The 16,998-nt window shown below is 40.3% G+C and overlaps 1 protein-coding gene and 1 pseudogene across 10 annotated transcripts in view; both read left to right on the top strand.

Moving 5' to 3' along the window:
* Nucleotides 1-16,998, top strand: part of MAP4 (microtubule associated protein 4) — a 221,976-nt gene that overhangs the window by 107,489 nt on the left and 97,489 nt on the right. The gene's annotated exons all lie outside the window — the stretch shown is intronic.
* On the top strand, nucleotides 4,789-12,662 carry LOC119625631 (vacuolar protein sorting-associated protein 26A pseudogene; annotated as a pseudogene).

Raw genomic sequence — 16,998 nt, forward strand, 5'->3', positions numbered from 1 at the left:
TGTTTTTATAACTTCATTCGTATACCTAAGTTTGTATTTTTTGTGACTTTAGACTTCAACAGTTTGTATATCAGGACTTTTTAATGTGATTACTGTACTAAATAAATTCCACTAATAAACATCTTACATTAACACCTTATGGACTGGATTTGGTTGGGGTCATAATTATTGAAATATAATGTTACTAAAACACAAGTTGGCTAAAGACTTGAGGCCCAAGTTCTAGGTCTAATATAGCTTCTAATCCTACCCAGATTAATTGTATGGACTTTTAAGTTTTTGTCAAGCATTTTCACTTATGATTTTTGATAGTCATTGTAAACTCTCTTTTATCCAGAATTATAAAAGTTAAGTTCAATGACTACTGATATTTAATGTCATTTTGTGAGAAAGTCACTTGACAGAAAGGTATTAAGAAGTTACTCCAAAAGGAAGCTTCCATGGTATATCAGTTGTTGTTAGATGCTTTCTAATACTACATTTGTTAATTTCTAACACTACATTTAGTTTAGTGCAGTTAAAATTCGCATTCACAGTCTTCCAAAGTGCCTCCTGAATTATCAAATAAAATTTGCTACATTCGGTAACATTTAATTTGGTAACTTTATTATTTGATAACCCGGTATGCAGTATCTGGGAAGAATTCAACAAAATTCCCAGTTCCCTAGCCATTCTGGGTTAGTGTTTGTTTATAGTAGGGTTGCAAGTACAATATGTTGACTGAATTAAGACATTAAAAATATTTTATGTCTAAGTAATTTGCATAGCCTAAGGAACTTTTTAAGCTTGGCAGACATTTTTGTTAAGAACACTTAATTTAATGTTTTTAGATTTCCTTTTTGTTAAAACAGCTCAGTAATCTGTTCTCAGGTTTAAAGCACAGATTTTAAATACTGTAAGGAATAATTGACCATTAACTTTATTATACATGCCCTAGGATTAAAGCTTTTGGTAATTGAAGCAATTCTTGAATTTTGTTATTGTACTCATCCCTGATGAGAGGTGAAACCTGGCTTCATTTGGATTCTTCCTCCTTATGATAATATGGTGGGAGGCTAGAGGGTGTTCTAGGCAAAGACACAGGACTGGTCAGGCAGGCACAGAATGTTAGTTTCATTCCTAAATCATATGTAATACTGGATTATCCTCAATTTTATGTTGATGCCGTTTCTATTACAGTGAAGGTTTAACAAGACTTAACTACAAATTATTTGTGGGATAAAGCTCTGTGCGACCATGGAGGTAAATTACTCTTATTTACAGTGGTTGGGGCTAGACACATTGCACTAAGTGCTGTACAAATGGCAGTGTTACTGGTTGTTTTCATTGTAATTAGAGTGCGTAAATGGTTTATTATTGTGATAACTGTTTGCATGTGTAAAGTCATGCCAGCAGTGAAACAGTAAAACTACTTTTTAAGAATGTCATGACACAGAAGGTATTCCGCGTGCTTCATCACTATCTCATCTGGTAGGATGCAAAGGATTTAGCATCAGAAAAATGCAAAAGCACCAAAAATGTGAAATATTAACAGATACATAAATCTGTGGTGTGTTAGTTTCTGAACGGCTGTTGGAGCCATGCCATAAATTGTCATAACTCACAAGTGGAGCCCAAACATAAGCTGCACATTATTGTTGCTGTGTATAGACATAGCAAGACATCCATCCCAACTCCACCAAATTCCTGGAACAAAGCTTTATTTCTTTTCTTTCATTTTCCAGATAATGAGTTGCATGCTGGAGACACATCAGTAAATCAACAGCATCTAATGTTTCTTAAAGTTTCTTTGGTTCATGGTTTTCTAATACAAATACAGAATTTCTCTTCAGAAAAGTCCACATATACCCATATACAAGATGTTACATTTGCTTCTAGGGTGTTTAGGACTCCACTGAAACAGCTCATGGACTAGAATCCTTTTCTAAGTCAAGCATTTAATTATACTCTAAGTCATGTTATTTCAGTTTCTTTTGGGGTTTTGTATTGAATAAGACAAAATAGCTTCTTCTTAAGCTTTAGGTGAAAATATAATTCTGATTTTTTTTGTTTGTTTTTGTTTTTGAGATGAAGTTTTGCTCTTGTTGCCCAGGTTTGAATGCAATGGCACAATCTTAGCTCACTGCAACCTCCACCTCCCAAGTTTAAGCGATTCTCCTGCCTCAGCCTCCCAAGTATCTGTAGCTGGGATTACAGGCTCCTGCCGCCAAGCCCAGCTAATTTTTTGTATTTTTAGTGAGATGGAGTTTCACCATGTTGGCCAAGCTGGTCTCGAACTCCTGACCTCAAGTGATCCACCTGCCTCGGCCTTCCAAAGTGCTGGGATTGTAGGTGTGAGCCACCGTGCCCAGCCTTCTGATGTTTTTTGTTTTTTGGGGTCTTTTTTGAGATGCAGTTTCACTCTTGTTCCCCAGGCTGGAGTGCAGTGCAATGGCGCAATCTCTGCTTACAGGCATACGCCACCACACCTGGCTAATTTTGTATTTTTAGTAGAGTCGGGGTTTCTCCATGTTGGTCAGGCTGGTCTCAAACTCCCAACCTCAGGTGATCTGCCTGCTTCGGCCTCCCAAAGTGCTGGAATTACAGGCATGAGCCACCGTGGCCGGCCTTTAAAGGCTTTTTTAAAAACCTGTCTCAAGTTCTAGCTACTGAGAGAAAATCCACACTGAGGCAAGGGCTTTGCATGTAGGGGAAGTGGCCCCAGGGCACAAGAGTGGGATACCGGGAAAAGTGAAATTAGAGGAAAAGACAATACAGTGAAGTGTGGCTACTAACCTAGTCACTACTGTGGGCAAAGTGGGCTTAATTCTTTTGGGGTCTTTTGAGGACCTGTGTAGAATGCCTCTCAGTGTTCTCTACCTGAGTATCTCCGTTATAGAATTGGATAACATTTATTCACCATTTACCATCTCTCATTGCTTAACACTCTTCTTTTTTTTGAGACGGAATCTTGCTCTGTCACCCAGGCTGGAGTGCAGTGGCGCGCTCTCAGCTCACTACAAGCTCCGCCTCCTGGGCTTAACACTCTTGTACTTCTGGATTTGCACATGTGCAGTGCCAGGCTGCAGATGTCTTGTCTCTTGGTGTCAGAGAAGTTGTAGGACAGAAAACTCTGGTTTGGTTGATACAGAGTGCTGTCAAATCACACCTGTGTGCAGCTGGATGCTGTAGCAATAGCTAGAATAAATAGTGAACTTAACAGTATGAGGTGGGGACACAAGAAGTATCTTAATTAATTAACCAAGAGGTTAATTCAAAGCAAGATTCTTTTAACGTAAGATTTGTCTGCTTATGACTTAACCATAGAGGATGAGATCCTTCAACACTGTAGAGGAAATTTGAAGGAACTCCATCTATTATGGTACTAATCCTTTTTTTTTTCTCTCTCCCTGAGCCCCACGAGACAGTTTCGCTCTCATTGCCCAGGCTGGAGTGCAATGGCGTGATCTTGGCTCACTGCAACCTTCGGCTTACTGCAACCTCCACCTCCAGGGCTCATGATTCTCTTTCCTTAGCCTCCCGAGTAGCTGAGATTACAGGCTCCTGTCACCATGTCTGGCTAATTTTTGTATTTTTAGTAGAGATGGGGTTTCAGCGTGTTGGCCAGACTGTTCTTGAACTCCTGACCTCAGGTGATCCACCTGCCTTGGCCTCCCAAAGTGCTGGGATTACAGGCGTGAGCCACTGCGCCCAGCCAGGTGCTAATTCTTGAGCTGCATTGTTGGAAACTATAGAAATAGCCACAGATGTTAATTTTGGAATTTTCCACCCAAATGTTTTCTTCTTGAGTTAGTTTTAGTAGTTTTTATGTTTCTAGAAATTTGTTCATTTCATCTAGGTTATATAATTTGTTTGCCTACAGTTCTTAGTATTCCCTTATAAACCTTTTTTATTCCTGTAAGATTCATAGTGGTATCTCCTTTTTATTTCTGGTTTTAGTAGTTTGAATCCTTTTTTCTTAATAAATGTAGTTAAAGGTTTGTCATTTTTTTTCATCTTTTGAAAAACCAACTTTCAGTTTTGGTGAGTTTTCTCTATTTTCTCTCCTCTGTTTCCTTTATTTCCACTTTAATCTTTTTTATTTCCTTTCTTCTGCCTAATTTGAGTTTAATTTGCTATTTTTCTAGTTTCCTTAGGTAGAAGGTTATGTTAGTGATTGGTGATTTTTATTTTATTTTATTCTTTTAATATAGGTGTTTATGGCTATACATTTCCCTCTTACTGTTTTAGCTGTACCTCTTAAAATTTGATATGTTGTATTTTCATTTTCATTCATCTGAAAGTATTTTCTAATTTCTTTTGTGATCTCTTTGATGTGTTGATTATTTAGGAGTGTGTTAATTTCTGCATATTTGTGTATTCCCCAATCTTCTGTTTACTTTCTAATTTCATCCCATTGTGGTTGGAGAACATAATTTGTATTCTTTCAATCCCTTTCAATATATTGAGGTTTGTTTTCTGGCCTAACATATGGTCTGTCCTGAAGAGGACTGTATATTCTGCTCTTGATGGGGGTGGAATGTTCTGTAAGATGTCTATTAGATCAAGTTGGTGTATAGAGTTATATAGGTCTTCTCTTTCCCCGTTGGTATTCTGTCTTGTTGTTCTGTCCATTAGTGAAAGTGAGGTATTGCAGTATCCAACAATTATTATTGAATAGTCTGTTGCTTGTTCAAGTTCTATTACGTTTCAATTTTACATGCTTTTTACATTTCTCAAGGATAAATTCCTTGCGAAAAATGCTACTATTGTGGATAAGAAAGATACACACAAATGATCACTACAACTATGAAGCCTCTAGGGGCCACGAAAGCAGCAGTTGAAATGTCGGTCACTGGTAGGATGATTTAAAGTGTTTTTCTGTTTTGAGGCAGGGTCTCACTCTGTCACCCAGGCTGGAGTGCAGTGGTGTGATCGTGGCGGCCTGGAACTCTGGGTTCAAGTAATCCTCCCGTCTCAGTTTCCCAAGTAGCTAGGACTGCAGGTGCATACCACCATGCCTGGCTAATTTTTAAAATCTTTTGTAGAGACAGGGTCTTGCTTTTTTGCCCAGGATGGTCTTGAACTCTTTGCTTCAAGCGTTCTTCCCACCTCGGCCTCCCAAAGTACTGGGATTACAGGTGTCAGTCACTGTGCCTGGCCTAAAGGTGTTTATTTTATTTCATTTCATTTCATTTCATTTCATTTCATTTCATTTTTATTATTTTTGAGAAGGAGTCTTGCTTTGTTGCCCAGGCTGGAGTGCAGTGGCATGATCTTGGCTCACTGCAGCTTCTACCTTCCGGGTTCAAGTGATTCTCTTGCCTCAGCCTGCCGAGTAGCTGAGATTACAGGTGCCTGCCACCATGCCCATCTAATTTTTGTATTTTCAGTAGAGACAGCATTTTACCATGTTGACCAGGCTGGTCTCAAACTCCTGACCTCAAGTGATCTGCCCATCTTGGCCTCCCAAAGTGCTGGGATTACAGGCATAAGCCACTGTACCCAGCCTAAATGTGTTTTTTGTTTTGTTTTGTTTTGTTTTTTTTGTGATGGAGTCTTACTCTGTCGCCCAGGTTGGAGTGCAATGATGCAATCTCGGCTCACTGCAACCTCCACCTCTGGGTTCAAGCAATTCTCCTGCCTCAGCCTCCCAAGTAGCTGGGATTACAGGCATGTGCCACCACGCCTGGCTAATTTTGTGTTTTTAGTAGAGTTGGGGTTTCTCCATGTTGGTCAGACTGATTTCGAACTCCCGACCTCAGGTGATCTGCCTGCCTTGGCCTCCCAAAGTGCTGGGATTACAGGCGTGAGCCACCGCGCCCAGCCCTAAATGTGTTTTTAAAAGATGATCTTTTTTCCTCCAAATGTCAACAGTGTTTTTTGCAGAAATAGAAAAATCCATTTGGAATCTCAAAGAGCCCTCCTGAATAGCCAAAACAATCTTGAAAAAGAACAAAGTTGGAAGTCTCATTTGTTGATTTTCAAAACTTACTAAAATGCTATAATAATCAAAACTGTGTTGTATTGACTTCAAGGGAGACATATAGATCAAGGAAAGGAATGGAAAGCCCAGAAATAAACTCTTTTATACATGGTAAGATGATTTTAGACAACGGTACCAGGACCATTCAATGGGAGAGGATAGTGTTTTCAGTAAATGATGTGGCGAAAACTGAATATCCACATAAAAAAAGTTGGATCCTTCTGGGAACAGTGGTTTATGCCAATAATCCCAGCGCTTTGGGAGGCCAAGTGAGAGGATTGCTTGAGGCAAGGAGTTCAAGATCATAGGGAGACCTCATCTCTTAAAAGAAAAAAAAAAATTGGCCAGGTGCGGTGTCTCACGCCTGTAATGCCAACACTTTGGGAGGCCCAGGAGGGCGGATCATGAGGTCAGGAGTTAGAGATCATCCTGGCTAACACAATGAAACCCCATCTCTACTAAAAAATACAAAAAGTTAGCCTGGCTTGGTGGCAGGCGCCTGTAGTCCCAGCTACTCGGGAGGCTGAGGCAGGAGAATGGCGTGAATGCGGGAGGTGGAGCTTACGGTGAGCCGAGATGTGCCGCTACACTTCAGCCTGGGTGACAGAGCAAGACTCCGTCTCAAAAAAAAAAGAAAAAAGAAAAAAAAATTAGCTGGTGTGGTAGTGTAGGCCTGTAGTCCCAGCTATTCAGGAAGCTGAGGCATGAGGATCCTTTGAGCTGAGGAGTTCAAGACTGCTGTGAGCTATGGTAAAGTATACCACTGCACTTCATCCTGGGAGACAGAGAGAAATCCTATCTCTCCCTCTCTCTCTCTCTCTCTCTTTTTTTTAAGTTGGACCCTTATCTTATATTAAAAAATTAACTTAAAATGGATCAAAGACCTAAACAAAGCACTAAAGCTATACATTTCTTAGAAGAAAACACAGGAGGAAATCTTCATGACATTGGATTTGGCAGTGTTTTCTTGGATATACACCACAAACACAGACAACAAAAGAAAAAACAGATAAATTAGGCTATATGAAAATTGAAAATTTTTGTCTATCTCTGTAGAGTGAAAAGGTAACCCATGGAGGCAAAATATTTGCAAATCTTTTATCTTCTCAGGAGTTAATATCCAGAATATGTAAATAACTTCTACAGCTCAACAACAACAACAACAAAATTAAAAATATAGACAAAGGACTTGAAGAAACATTTCTTCATAAAAGATACATAAATCGCCAAGAAACACATGAAAAGATGCTTAGCATCATTAATCATTAGAGAAATGCAAATCAAAACCACAACAAAATATCACTTCATACTCATTAGGATGGCTAGTATGAAAACAAGAACAGAAATTAGCAAGTTTTCAGGAGGATGTGGAAAAATCAGAGCCCTTGTGTACTGCTGGTAGGAATGTAAAATGAAAGTGCTATGGAAAATAGTATGGTGGCTCCTCAAAAAATTAAAAACAGAATTACTGTAAGATACAGCAACCCAGCTTCTGGATATATGCCCAAAGGAATTGAAATCAGGGACTTGAACAGATATTTGTACACTCATGTTTGTAGCAGCATTATTCACAGTGGCCAAAAGATGGAAGCAACCCAAATGTCCCATCAACACATGGAATGAATAAGCAAAAATGTGGTACGTTCATATAATGGAACGTTATTTAGCCTTAAAAAGGAAGGAAATTCTGATATGATACAACATGAATAAACCTTGAAGACACTGTGCTAAATGAAAAAAGCCAGTCTCAAAAGTACAAATTTGTATGTGGTACCTAAAGTAGTCAAATTTATAGAAATTAATATACTCCATGTATATGAATGACCTTTAGTAGTCAGATGTACAGAAACAAAGTAGAATGGTGGTTCCCAGGGGCTGGGAGAGACGGGGCATGGAGGTGTTGTTGCTTAATGGGTACAAAGTTTCTGATTTGCAAGATGAAGAAGTTCTGGAGATGGATGGCGATGATTACACAACAATGTGAATGTACTTAATACCACTGAACTGTACACGTAAAAATGGTTAAAATGGTAGAAATAAACAAATGCAGCTCATATTTAAAGTAAAAAAAATTTCAAAGTAACCATCATTTATGTCACAGATCTCTTCAGGATTAAAGGGATGCTTCATATGTTAGGTATCTTGTGGGTTTATTCTGGTTTGTCCAGTTGCAGAGAGAAATGCACAAATATGTAAACATTGCTTAAATGCTAAGCAGTTATAGGGAACATTTTGTAAGAACAGATACAATATTGGTTAAATTCCATGAGGAGGTTGAGTGAGAACTGAGGAAATTTGAAATTCGAGCTTGAAATCTCCATTTGGATGTAGAATTGACATCTCAAATTTGAAATATTTTAAACTGAATTCATGATTGCCCCACCCCAAAATCAAAACAAAGAAGAAAAAAAACACCTGCTTCCCCATCTCATTAAATTGAAATTCTGTCCTAGTTGTTCAGGCTAAACATTTGGTTTCCCTGTCCTCTTCTGTTCCTCTCACACCCCACACCCAGTTTGTCAGAAAAAGATATTTGGAACCTGACCACATCTCGCCACATCCACTGCCCCCTCCCTGATTGGACCACCATCATTAACCTTGACTACTGTAGTAACTCCCCACATTAGTCTGTCTGCTTCCATTTGCTTGCTCCCTGCAGCATATTCTTAAAAACATCTACAGTGGTCCTGTACATTGATCATGCTGTTCTTTTGCACAGAACCCTCCAGTGGTTTCCCATCTCAAAGTAAAAGCCAAAGTCCTTTTGAAATACCACAAGGCCCTATGACGTCCTTGTCATCTTTCTGACCAGATCTTTTCTTAGTTACCCCTTTGCTTACTTTGCCTCATGCTGTTCTTGCTACTGTTCCTTGAACAAGCCAGGTGGGCATCTGCCTTGAGCTCTGAGCACTATATGTTTTCTCTGCCTGGAATGTTCTTCCCTCTGATATAGTCATGATTGACTCTTCACTTTCTCAATGAGTACTTCTCGACTATCTTTTTTTAACATTGCACTCCTTCTATTTTTTCATCCCACTGTTCTACTTGAATTTTCTTTGTGACACTTGTCATGCCACTTTCTGATAATTTGTATAGTTTACTTATCTGCCTTTCCCCATCAGAAGAAGATATTATAGAAACAAATTTTATGAGAGGGACAGGGTTTTTGTTTTGGTCACTGTTGTGGCCCAGCACCTAGAACACTGTCTGATGGATAGTAGATCCTCTGTAGCTATTGAATGAATAATCTTTAATATCTATTTGCTTCCGGCTTCACATGGGAAAAGAAACTTAAAAACAAGACCAGATACAATTGCAATAATTCTTGCCAGGCTATTGGTACACATCTTTCTGGAAATATGTTATCTGTCATGAATTTATTTAAATTTTGAGAAAGCTGTGGATAGAGCACCTACTAACTTTGATTTCTTAGGCAAGTTGTTTGCCCTCTTTGAGGCTAAGATTCCTGCTCTGTAAAAGGAGAGCTCTATAAAAATAGTTGTTTGCCTGAAGTGACAGAAATTATTTTCAGTGCTTTGCAACCTCGTTGAAGGGCTTAATATTTAAATATAAGATGATATTAGAATGATAATTAATGTCCACATAGAAAGTCCTTACAGTTCAACCCATTATATACTTTTGTTAATGAATCATTCTGTTTGACCATCAGCCCCTTTTCCTACTTAATTGATTGTGTAACAGTATTTTAATTGGATGTAACTGGAGCATATCGGTCCATTGTGAAGCAGAAATACTCTGTTTCTAGAGGACAAAACTGGAGGTGAAACTTCAAAAGTGAGCTCCAGGCAGACTGAAAGAGTTTTTTTGTTTTGTTTCTTGTGAAAAAATTAACTTAGGACTCTCACTGAAAAAAACTGGCAAGCCTGGCCCTCCAGTGGGTTTTCAGCAATTTAAAATGAAATGAGAAGATGTAAAACTGTGTCAACTGTAAACTTAAGTATTAACATTAGATTCCTTAGAGGTTTTAATTGAAGGATTTTGCTTTCTGTTTAACAAATTAATATTTCTGGTCTTCAGTTTTTCTGTGTAAAACGAACAGGCATTCTGCTATTTCTGCTGCTGCTGTTAGTGCTGAGCAACAGAGATACAGTGTGTTCTGCGGTAGGTGATAGCTTTTTAGACATTTAGAGATTAACATGTGCCTTCTGATTTATTTTCTTTGGGTTAAACGTCTTTCATTTTTTCTTCACTCTTTCCTATTATGTAGATTTATGCTGTTTTTAATGGCCAATATTTGGATCAGAGTCTAGTCAGGAGACAGAAGCTACACCATAATTTGAACAGAGAATTTACTATAGAGGTAAAGAGAACTCTAAAGAATACAGGAATGACAGATACAGGGAATAGTCACTACCCTTAGGGCTGGGGCAGAGTACACAAAGAAATACCAAATTTGGAAAAGTACGCCCCCCCCGCCCCCCACCCCCAAAACTGATTACATATCTTGGGAGAAGTCTCCATTTGGTAGTAAAGATGTTTGCTGAGTTGCCGTAGGTCAGGGTGATGATGTAGGGCAAGCAAACCCCCAAATTGGGGCTTAACCCAGGAGGGTTCTTGGCTTTGCCAGGAAAGAATTTAAGGGTGAGCCAGTAGTGAGAGAAAGAAACTTTTATTGAACCAATACTGCTTCTTGCTGAGCAGGGCTAACCCATAGGCAGTGTGCCCAGAATTGCTGCCTGTGGGCTGCTAACTAGCTGTTTATATTTGTTATTAATTATATGCTAATTAAGAGGCAGGTTATTTAGAACTTTCTGGAAAAGGGGCTGGAAGTTTCTGGAATCGGATAAGGTAACTTCTAGGCTGTTGCCATGGCATTTGTAAACTGCCATGGCACTGGTAGGAGTGTCTGTATGCTAATAAACCATGAGGGCAGCTAGTGGTTACTTTTGTCAGCATCTGCTGGTTTCAGCCAGATCTTGTTCCCAATCAGCAGGGTGTGACAGGAAATTAAGTCCTGCTGGTTTCCTACCTCAAAGGTAGTTAAGCAGGAAGCTGTACTTGGGGGTGCTACAGCATCACCAGCAAGCCTGTTTGAGGCCCTGGTGGAACTTGCCTGGGAAGATGTCCATGGGAGTGCCCACTAAAGCTTGTTGGGATGAGCACCATGGAAGTAAGAAGATGGAAAAGCACACTAGAACCGGGAAGAGAAACCCCTTCCTTCCATGCCCTCTACTAAGCTTAGTATCATCATGCCAGCTGTCTAGGAAGAAATATTTACATTATTATAAGCAGGGCAATGAAAGGTAGATTTGGAATTGAGAGGCAATGTATTGATTTCTTGCACAGCCTATTATTTTGACTACTTAGCTTCCATACGCACTTTACACACATTTGAGCTCCCATATAACAATGAAACAACTCTTGTTTCTACCTAACAAGATACAGCTATGTCAGAGGGTGAAACTCTTACCCTTGTTCTAAAATGAGGAATGAGGACATGCTCAGCCCTGATAGTCACTGTATCTATTGCTGGCTATGCTTTTGTTTGTTTGTTTGTTTTTGTAATAGAGTCGGGGTTTCGCTGTGTTGCCCAGGCTAGTCTCAAACTCCTGAGCTCAAGCAATCTTCCGGCCTCAGCCTCCCAATGTCCTGGAATTATAGGTGTGAGCCACTGTGCCCATCCTGCTGGCTGTTTATCAGTCCTTAAATAGAAGTTCCAGCGGCAGAGGGCCAAGGTCATGTGATGGGAGCTGGGGGCTTGGAGTTCTGAGGAAAGAGGAGTGAAATATTGGGGGATGTGGCAGTATCACTGACAGTGAGGTTTTTTGGAAACTTTTTTGGTCTGGATTGTGAGATTGATATTGTCCTTAATGATAAGGAAACAGAAAATGGCAGAAGTGAAAACTGAAAATGGCAAAGTAAAAAAACTGTCTTCTCTATGATGGAGAATCTGTTTCAGGAAAGGTGAAAGAGACTAGAAAGAGGCTAGAGCACCAAAACATTAGAATTGAGTTTGTACGTCAAATTGAACTTTTCTATGATAAGAGTAATATTCAAGAGTTTGTTAACCTACTGAAAGAACTAGGCTTACCTAGAGAACTGACTCAGAAGTTGTGATTTTGAATTTATACAAGTTGAAAAGTCATGAGAATCTTACATTGGCGCTAATGTCCTCTTGATGTATTGGAGTGATAGTAGTAAGAAGACTGACAGACTTGGTAAAAAGAATGTGATCTTACTGTTCACCAACTTGCCAGCTATTCTGATGGAAGTCGGTATTGAAGATTGTCTACATATAGAAGTTGAATATAATGAAGTATCATTTAAAGGATGTGACTGTTACAGAAATTTACTTCTTGTAAGAATAAAAATACAACATATATGGGGTTACAACTGATCAAAAAAGAGATCACAGCAGTTGGACCCAGTAAGTACCACCACAGAAAGAGAAACAGTTGCCAAATATGAAATAGTGGATGGTACACCAGTAAAAGGTGAATCAGTTCCAATAAGACTGTTGTTAGCAGGATATGACCTAACTCCAACAATGAAAGTTATGAACAAAAAAGTTTCAGTAAGGTACTTTTTGAATTTAGTGCCTGTTGATGAGGAAGACAGAGGGTACTTTAGGTAGCAGATCATTTTATGGAGAAAAGCTCCTGTAAAACTGAGGAAACAGAATAAACTTTCACCAGTGATTTGAACCTCCAGAATCACAAGCATCTGCTGAATAGCCTGAAATATACTGAATAGGATGAAAAAGAAAAACAAAACTGTCATCACTGAGATTAAGTTAAACAGGTTAAAGATGACTGCAGCATGTGGAGGGGCAAAATGGCCATAACTCTGCCTGGGCACGGTGGCTCACGCCTGTAATCCCAACACATTGGGAGGCCGAGGCAGGCGGATCACTTTAGATCCCAAGTTCAAGACCAGCCTGGCCAACATGATGAAACCCCATCTCTACTAAAAATGCAAAAAGTTAGCTGGGCATGGTGGTATGTGCCTGTAATCCCAGTTACTTGGGAGGCTGAGGCAGGAGAATTGCTTGAACCCAGGAGGCAGAGGTTGCAGTGAGTGAAGATCGCACTGCTGCACTCCAGCCTGGGCAACAGAGCAAGACTCGATCTCAAAAAAAATAAAATAAAAATGGCCAAAACTCAATTTATATTCATCTTCCTTTATCTTACAGCACTACATTTATTTCATGATATAGCAAAATGTCTTCATGTATATACATTTCTTTTTATTTATTTATTTATTTTTATTTTTAATTTTTTTTTGAGACGGAGTCTCACGCTGTCACCCAGGCTGGAGTGCAGTAGCGCAATCTTGGCTCACTGCAAGCTCTGCCTCCTGGGTTCATGCCATTCTCCTGCCTCAGCCTCCTAAGTAGCTGGGACTATAGGCTCCCACCACCACGCCTGGCTATTTTTTTTTTTTTTTTTTTTTTTTTTTTGTATTTTTAGTAGAGACTGAGTTTCACTGTGTTAGCCAGGATGGTCTCGATCTCCTGACCTCGTCATCCACCTGCCTTGGCCTCCCAAAGTGCTGGGATTACAGACATGAGCGACCGTGCCTGGTCACTTTTTTTTGTTTTTCCTTGAAAATCGCAGTTTGCCCAGGCTGGAGTGCAATGGTATGATCTTGGCTTACTGCAACTGCTGCCTCCCAGGTTCAAGTGATTCTCCTGCCTCTCAGCCTCCCAAGTAGCTGGGACCACAGGTGCGTGCCACCACGCCGGCTAATTTTTATATTTTTAGTAGAGATGGGGATTCTCCAGGCTGGTCTTGAACTCCTGACCTCAGGTGATCCACCCGCTTGGCCTCCCAAAGTGCTGGGATTACAGGTGTATGAGTCACCATGCCCAGCCACCTTCATATATATACATTTTTAAAAGTGCTTTCTTTGAAATGCTCGAATTTCCTTAAACTGCCTTTTTTTTTTTAACTGCACCCTTTGATGATGAGCATTCAGATATGCATCAGCATAAGCATTAAAGATTTTCATGTGGAAGAAAACAAAGTTCCACTGACTAGCTTGTTAACGAAAGTTGTATTATAAATCTAATTTCGAGCCGGGTGTGGTGGCTCACACCTGTAATTTCAGCACTTTGGGAGGCCGAGTTGGGTGGATCACGAGGTCAAGAGATCAATGACCATCCTTGCCAACATGTTGAAACCTTGTCTTTACTAAAAATACAAAAATTAGCCGGGTGTGGTGGCACACGCCTATAGTCCCAGCTACTTGGGAGGCTGAGGCAGGAGAATTGCTTGAACCCGGGAGGCGGAGGTTGCAGTTAGCCGAGATCTTGCCACTGCACTCCAGCCTGATGACGGAGTGAGACTTGATCTCAAAAAAAAAAAAAAAAAAATTAGCTGGGTGTGGTGCACATGCCTGTAATCCCAGCTACTCGGGAGGCTGAGGCGAGAGAATCACTTGAACCTGCAAGGCAGAGGTTGCAGTGAGCCAAGATTGCACCACTGCACTTCAGCCTGGGCAACAGAGTGAGACTCGGTCTCAAAAAAACAAAACTAAACTAATTCTAACTTATAGTAATGGGAAGAAGGAAAGAAGAAAATGGTTAGAATACACAAATAAATACCAAATACAATAGAGAAAGTTCATTATTCTCATTTCTGTGATTGGTAATGAGGCCATAGTTGATATCTAGGCTTCTTTCTTCAGTTACCTATTTCATGTTTCCCTTGCCCTCAGCATGAACCTCAGCTGGTTGAGGTTCTTTACCTGGTGAAATGACTCAAACTTTTATTCCCTCATTAGTCCAGTCCTTTTTTGGTTGCTGTAGTTTTCCATTAATCTTTATTTTTGGCATGGAAGTATTAAGAGGTGCCTTTGATAATCCCTTGGGTTTCAGACATAGTCCTCCTTGCTTTCACTGTGTAGCAGCAACCCAGTTTCCCCTTGACAATTGGGCTCAATCTTTCCCAACCAGTAGGTTCAGCCTGTTGGTTCAGTGGTGTAAGGAGTCCCAAATAGCCAAGTGGCAGTCTCATCTTCTAATGCAATTAAACCATTGTTGTGTATGCTAGTAGATATATTTCCTGCTTAGGGACTAACACTTCCAAGCCAGCAGAACTCAGTTGTTAGGAGTGAAAGCAAAAATTCAGTGAGTAGATTGCTAGATAAAATAGTGAGTGGAGCCACACACACTTCTACCCTTTGATTCCCAGACCTGCATATTCTGACTGTGGGAGGAAACAGCACCATGTAAGGGGTCTCTGATTGAAATCATTACCCCATCCTTTCAGGGCGCTGTCTCCCTGAAACTGTAACTTAGTCTTCAGTAATCAATTCCCTATTTTAATTAGGCCAACCATTCTGTGTGTTTGGGTGTGACAATACCAGTTAGGTCCGTGGACATGAGCCCATTTCTGCATTTCTTTACTATGCAATGACTTTCTTGGTCAGGAGCAATGTTGTGTGGGCTTGGCATGGTGGCATTTGCCTGTAACTCCAGCACTTTGGGAGGCCAAGGCAGGAGGATCACTTGAGTCGAGGAGTTTGAGAGCAGCCTGGGTAACATAGTAAGACCTCGTCTCTATTTTTTAAAAATATTTTTTTTTGGCCAGGCATGGTGGCTCACACCTGTAATCCCAGCACTTTGGGAGGCCAAGGCGGGCAGATTGCCTGAGGTTAAGAGTTAGAGACCAGCCTCACTAACATGGTGAAACCCCATCTCTACTAAAAATTAAAAAAAAAAAATTAGCCGGACGTGGTGGCACACGCCTGTAGTCCCAGCTACTTGGGAGGCTGAGGCAGGAGAATTGCTTGAACCCAGGAGGCAGAGGTTGCAGTGAGCCAAGATCGTGCCACTGCACTCCAGACGGGGCGACAGAAGGAGACCTCGTCTCAAAAAAAAAAAAAAAATTTTTTTTTTTTTTTTTAAAAGAAACAGCCACAATGCTGTGTGGAATGTCATGGTGGTAGATTGGGCACTTCTATATAAGTTCATGGGTGGTGGAACTGACAAAAACATTATAGGCAGAGAAGGCAAATCTGTGTCCCGAATACATGTCTATTCTAGTGAGGACAAATCTCTTCCCTCACCCCTGCCCTCATTCCCCATAATAGAAGTCCAGCGTAATCAGCTTGCCACCAGGTGGTTAGCTAGCCTCTGGGAAATGGTGCATATTCAGGGCTCAGAGCTAGTCTGTGCCATTAACAGATTAGACATTTAGCAGTAGCTTTAGTCGGGTCAGCCCTATTTAGGGGAAGACCATGTTGTTGAGCCCATGCACAGCATTCATGATCATTTTTTCTTTGGGTTTATTGAGCAAGCACTCTGGTAGCTGTGGAAAGTGTCTAACATTGATATTCATGAAGTACATCATTTTTTCAGCTTGCTTATTAAGAGCCTCCTCTACAGTGAATGCAAATGATTATTCACATGGTACACAAATATCTTCACAGTCTGTGCCTGTTCTGAGAGTTTCATCTGCATATCTTTCCCCCAGATTTCCTTGTCACCATTTCCTTCCAAGTTCCTAATTAGCCAACAAAATCCTTAATAATTGTTCATAAATCTGTGTAAATCTCTGCTTCTGGCCATGTCTTACCTCAGACAAAAGGGAAAACCAAATGTACCCCTCAAAGTTCTGCCCTCTGAAGGGAAGATTTTTCTTCATCACCGCTTTTCATCACTACCTCTTTAAATGGGGCTGTAGTGCTGCAGCTGTCTACTTTTGGACGATACTGGCATGTTGTGCAGAGCTATGTGTAAACCAGACTTGAGTTTTTTCTTTTCCTAGTCAGCTGGTCATGTGGAGCTCTCAGAAGGCCATTGACTTGGATTGAGGGAGAGGAAGCAATGCAACAGGAGTCAATGCTGAAGTCTGCTATGTAACTTACTCATATTTTTGGACCTGCTTGAAATTTTTTTTTTAAACATATTTTTCACTTGATGATAGATCGTGCTGCACATACCAAGCTAGACTACATAGGTTGGATAACATCTAGTTCATGATGAGAAGCTCAGGCCACGTGGTCACATTATGTCCCATGGTTAGGCTTTTGGTCTCTGCCAAGACCGAGTAGCAAGCCTGAAACTA

Source organism: Chlorocebus sabaeus, chromosome 22, assembly GCF_047675955.1.
Source record: "Chlorocebus sabaeus isolate Y175 chromosome 22, mChlSab1.0.hap1, whole genome shotgun sequence".
Classification (NCBI taxonomy): Eukaryota; Metazoa; Chordata; class Mammalia; order Primates; family Cercopithecidae; genus Chlorocebus; species Chlorocebus sabaeus.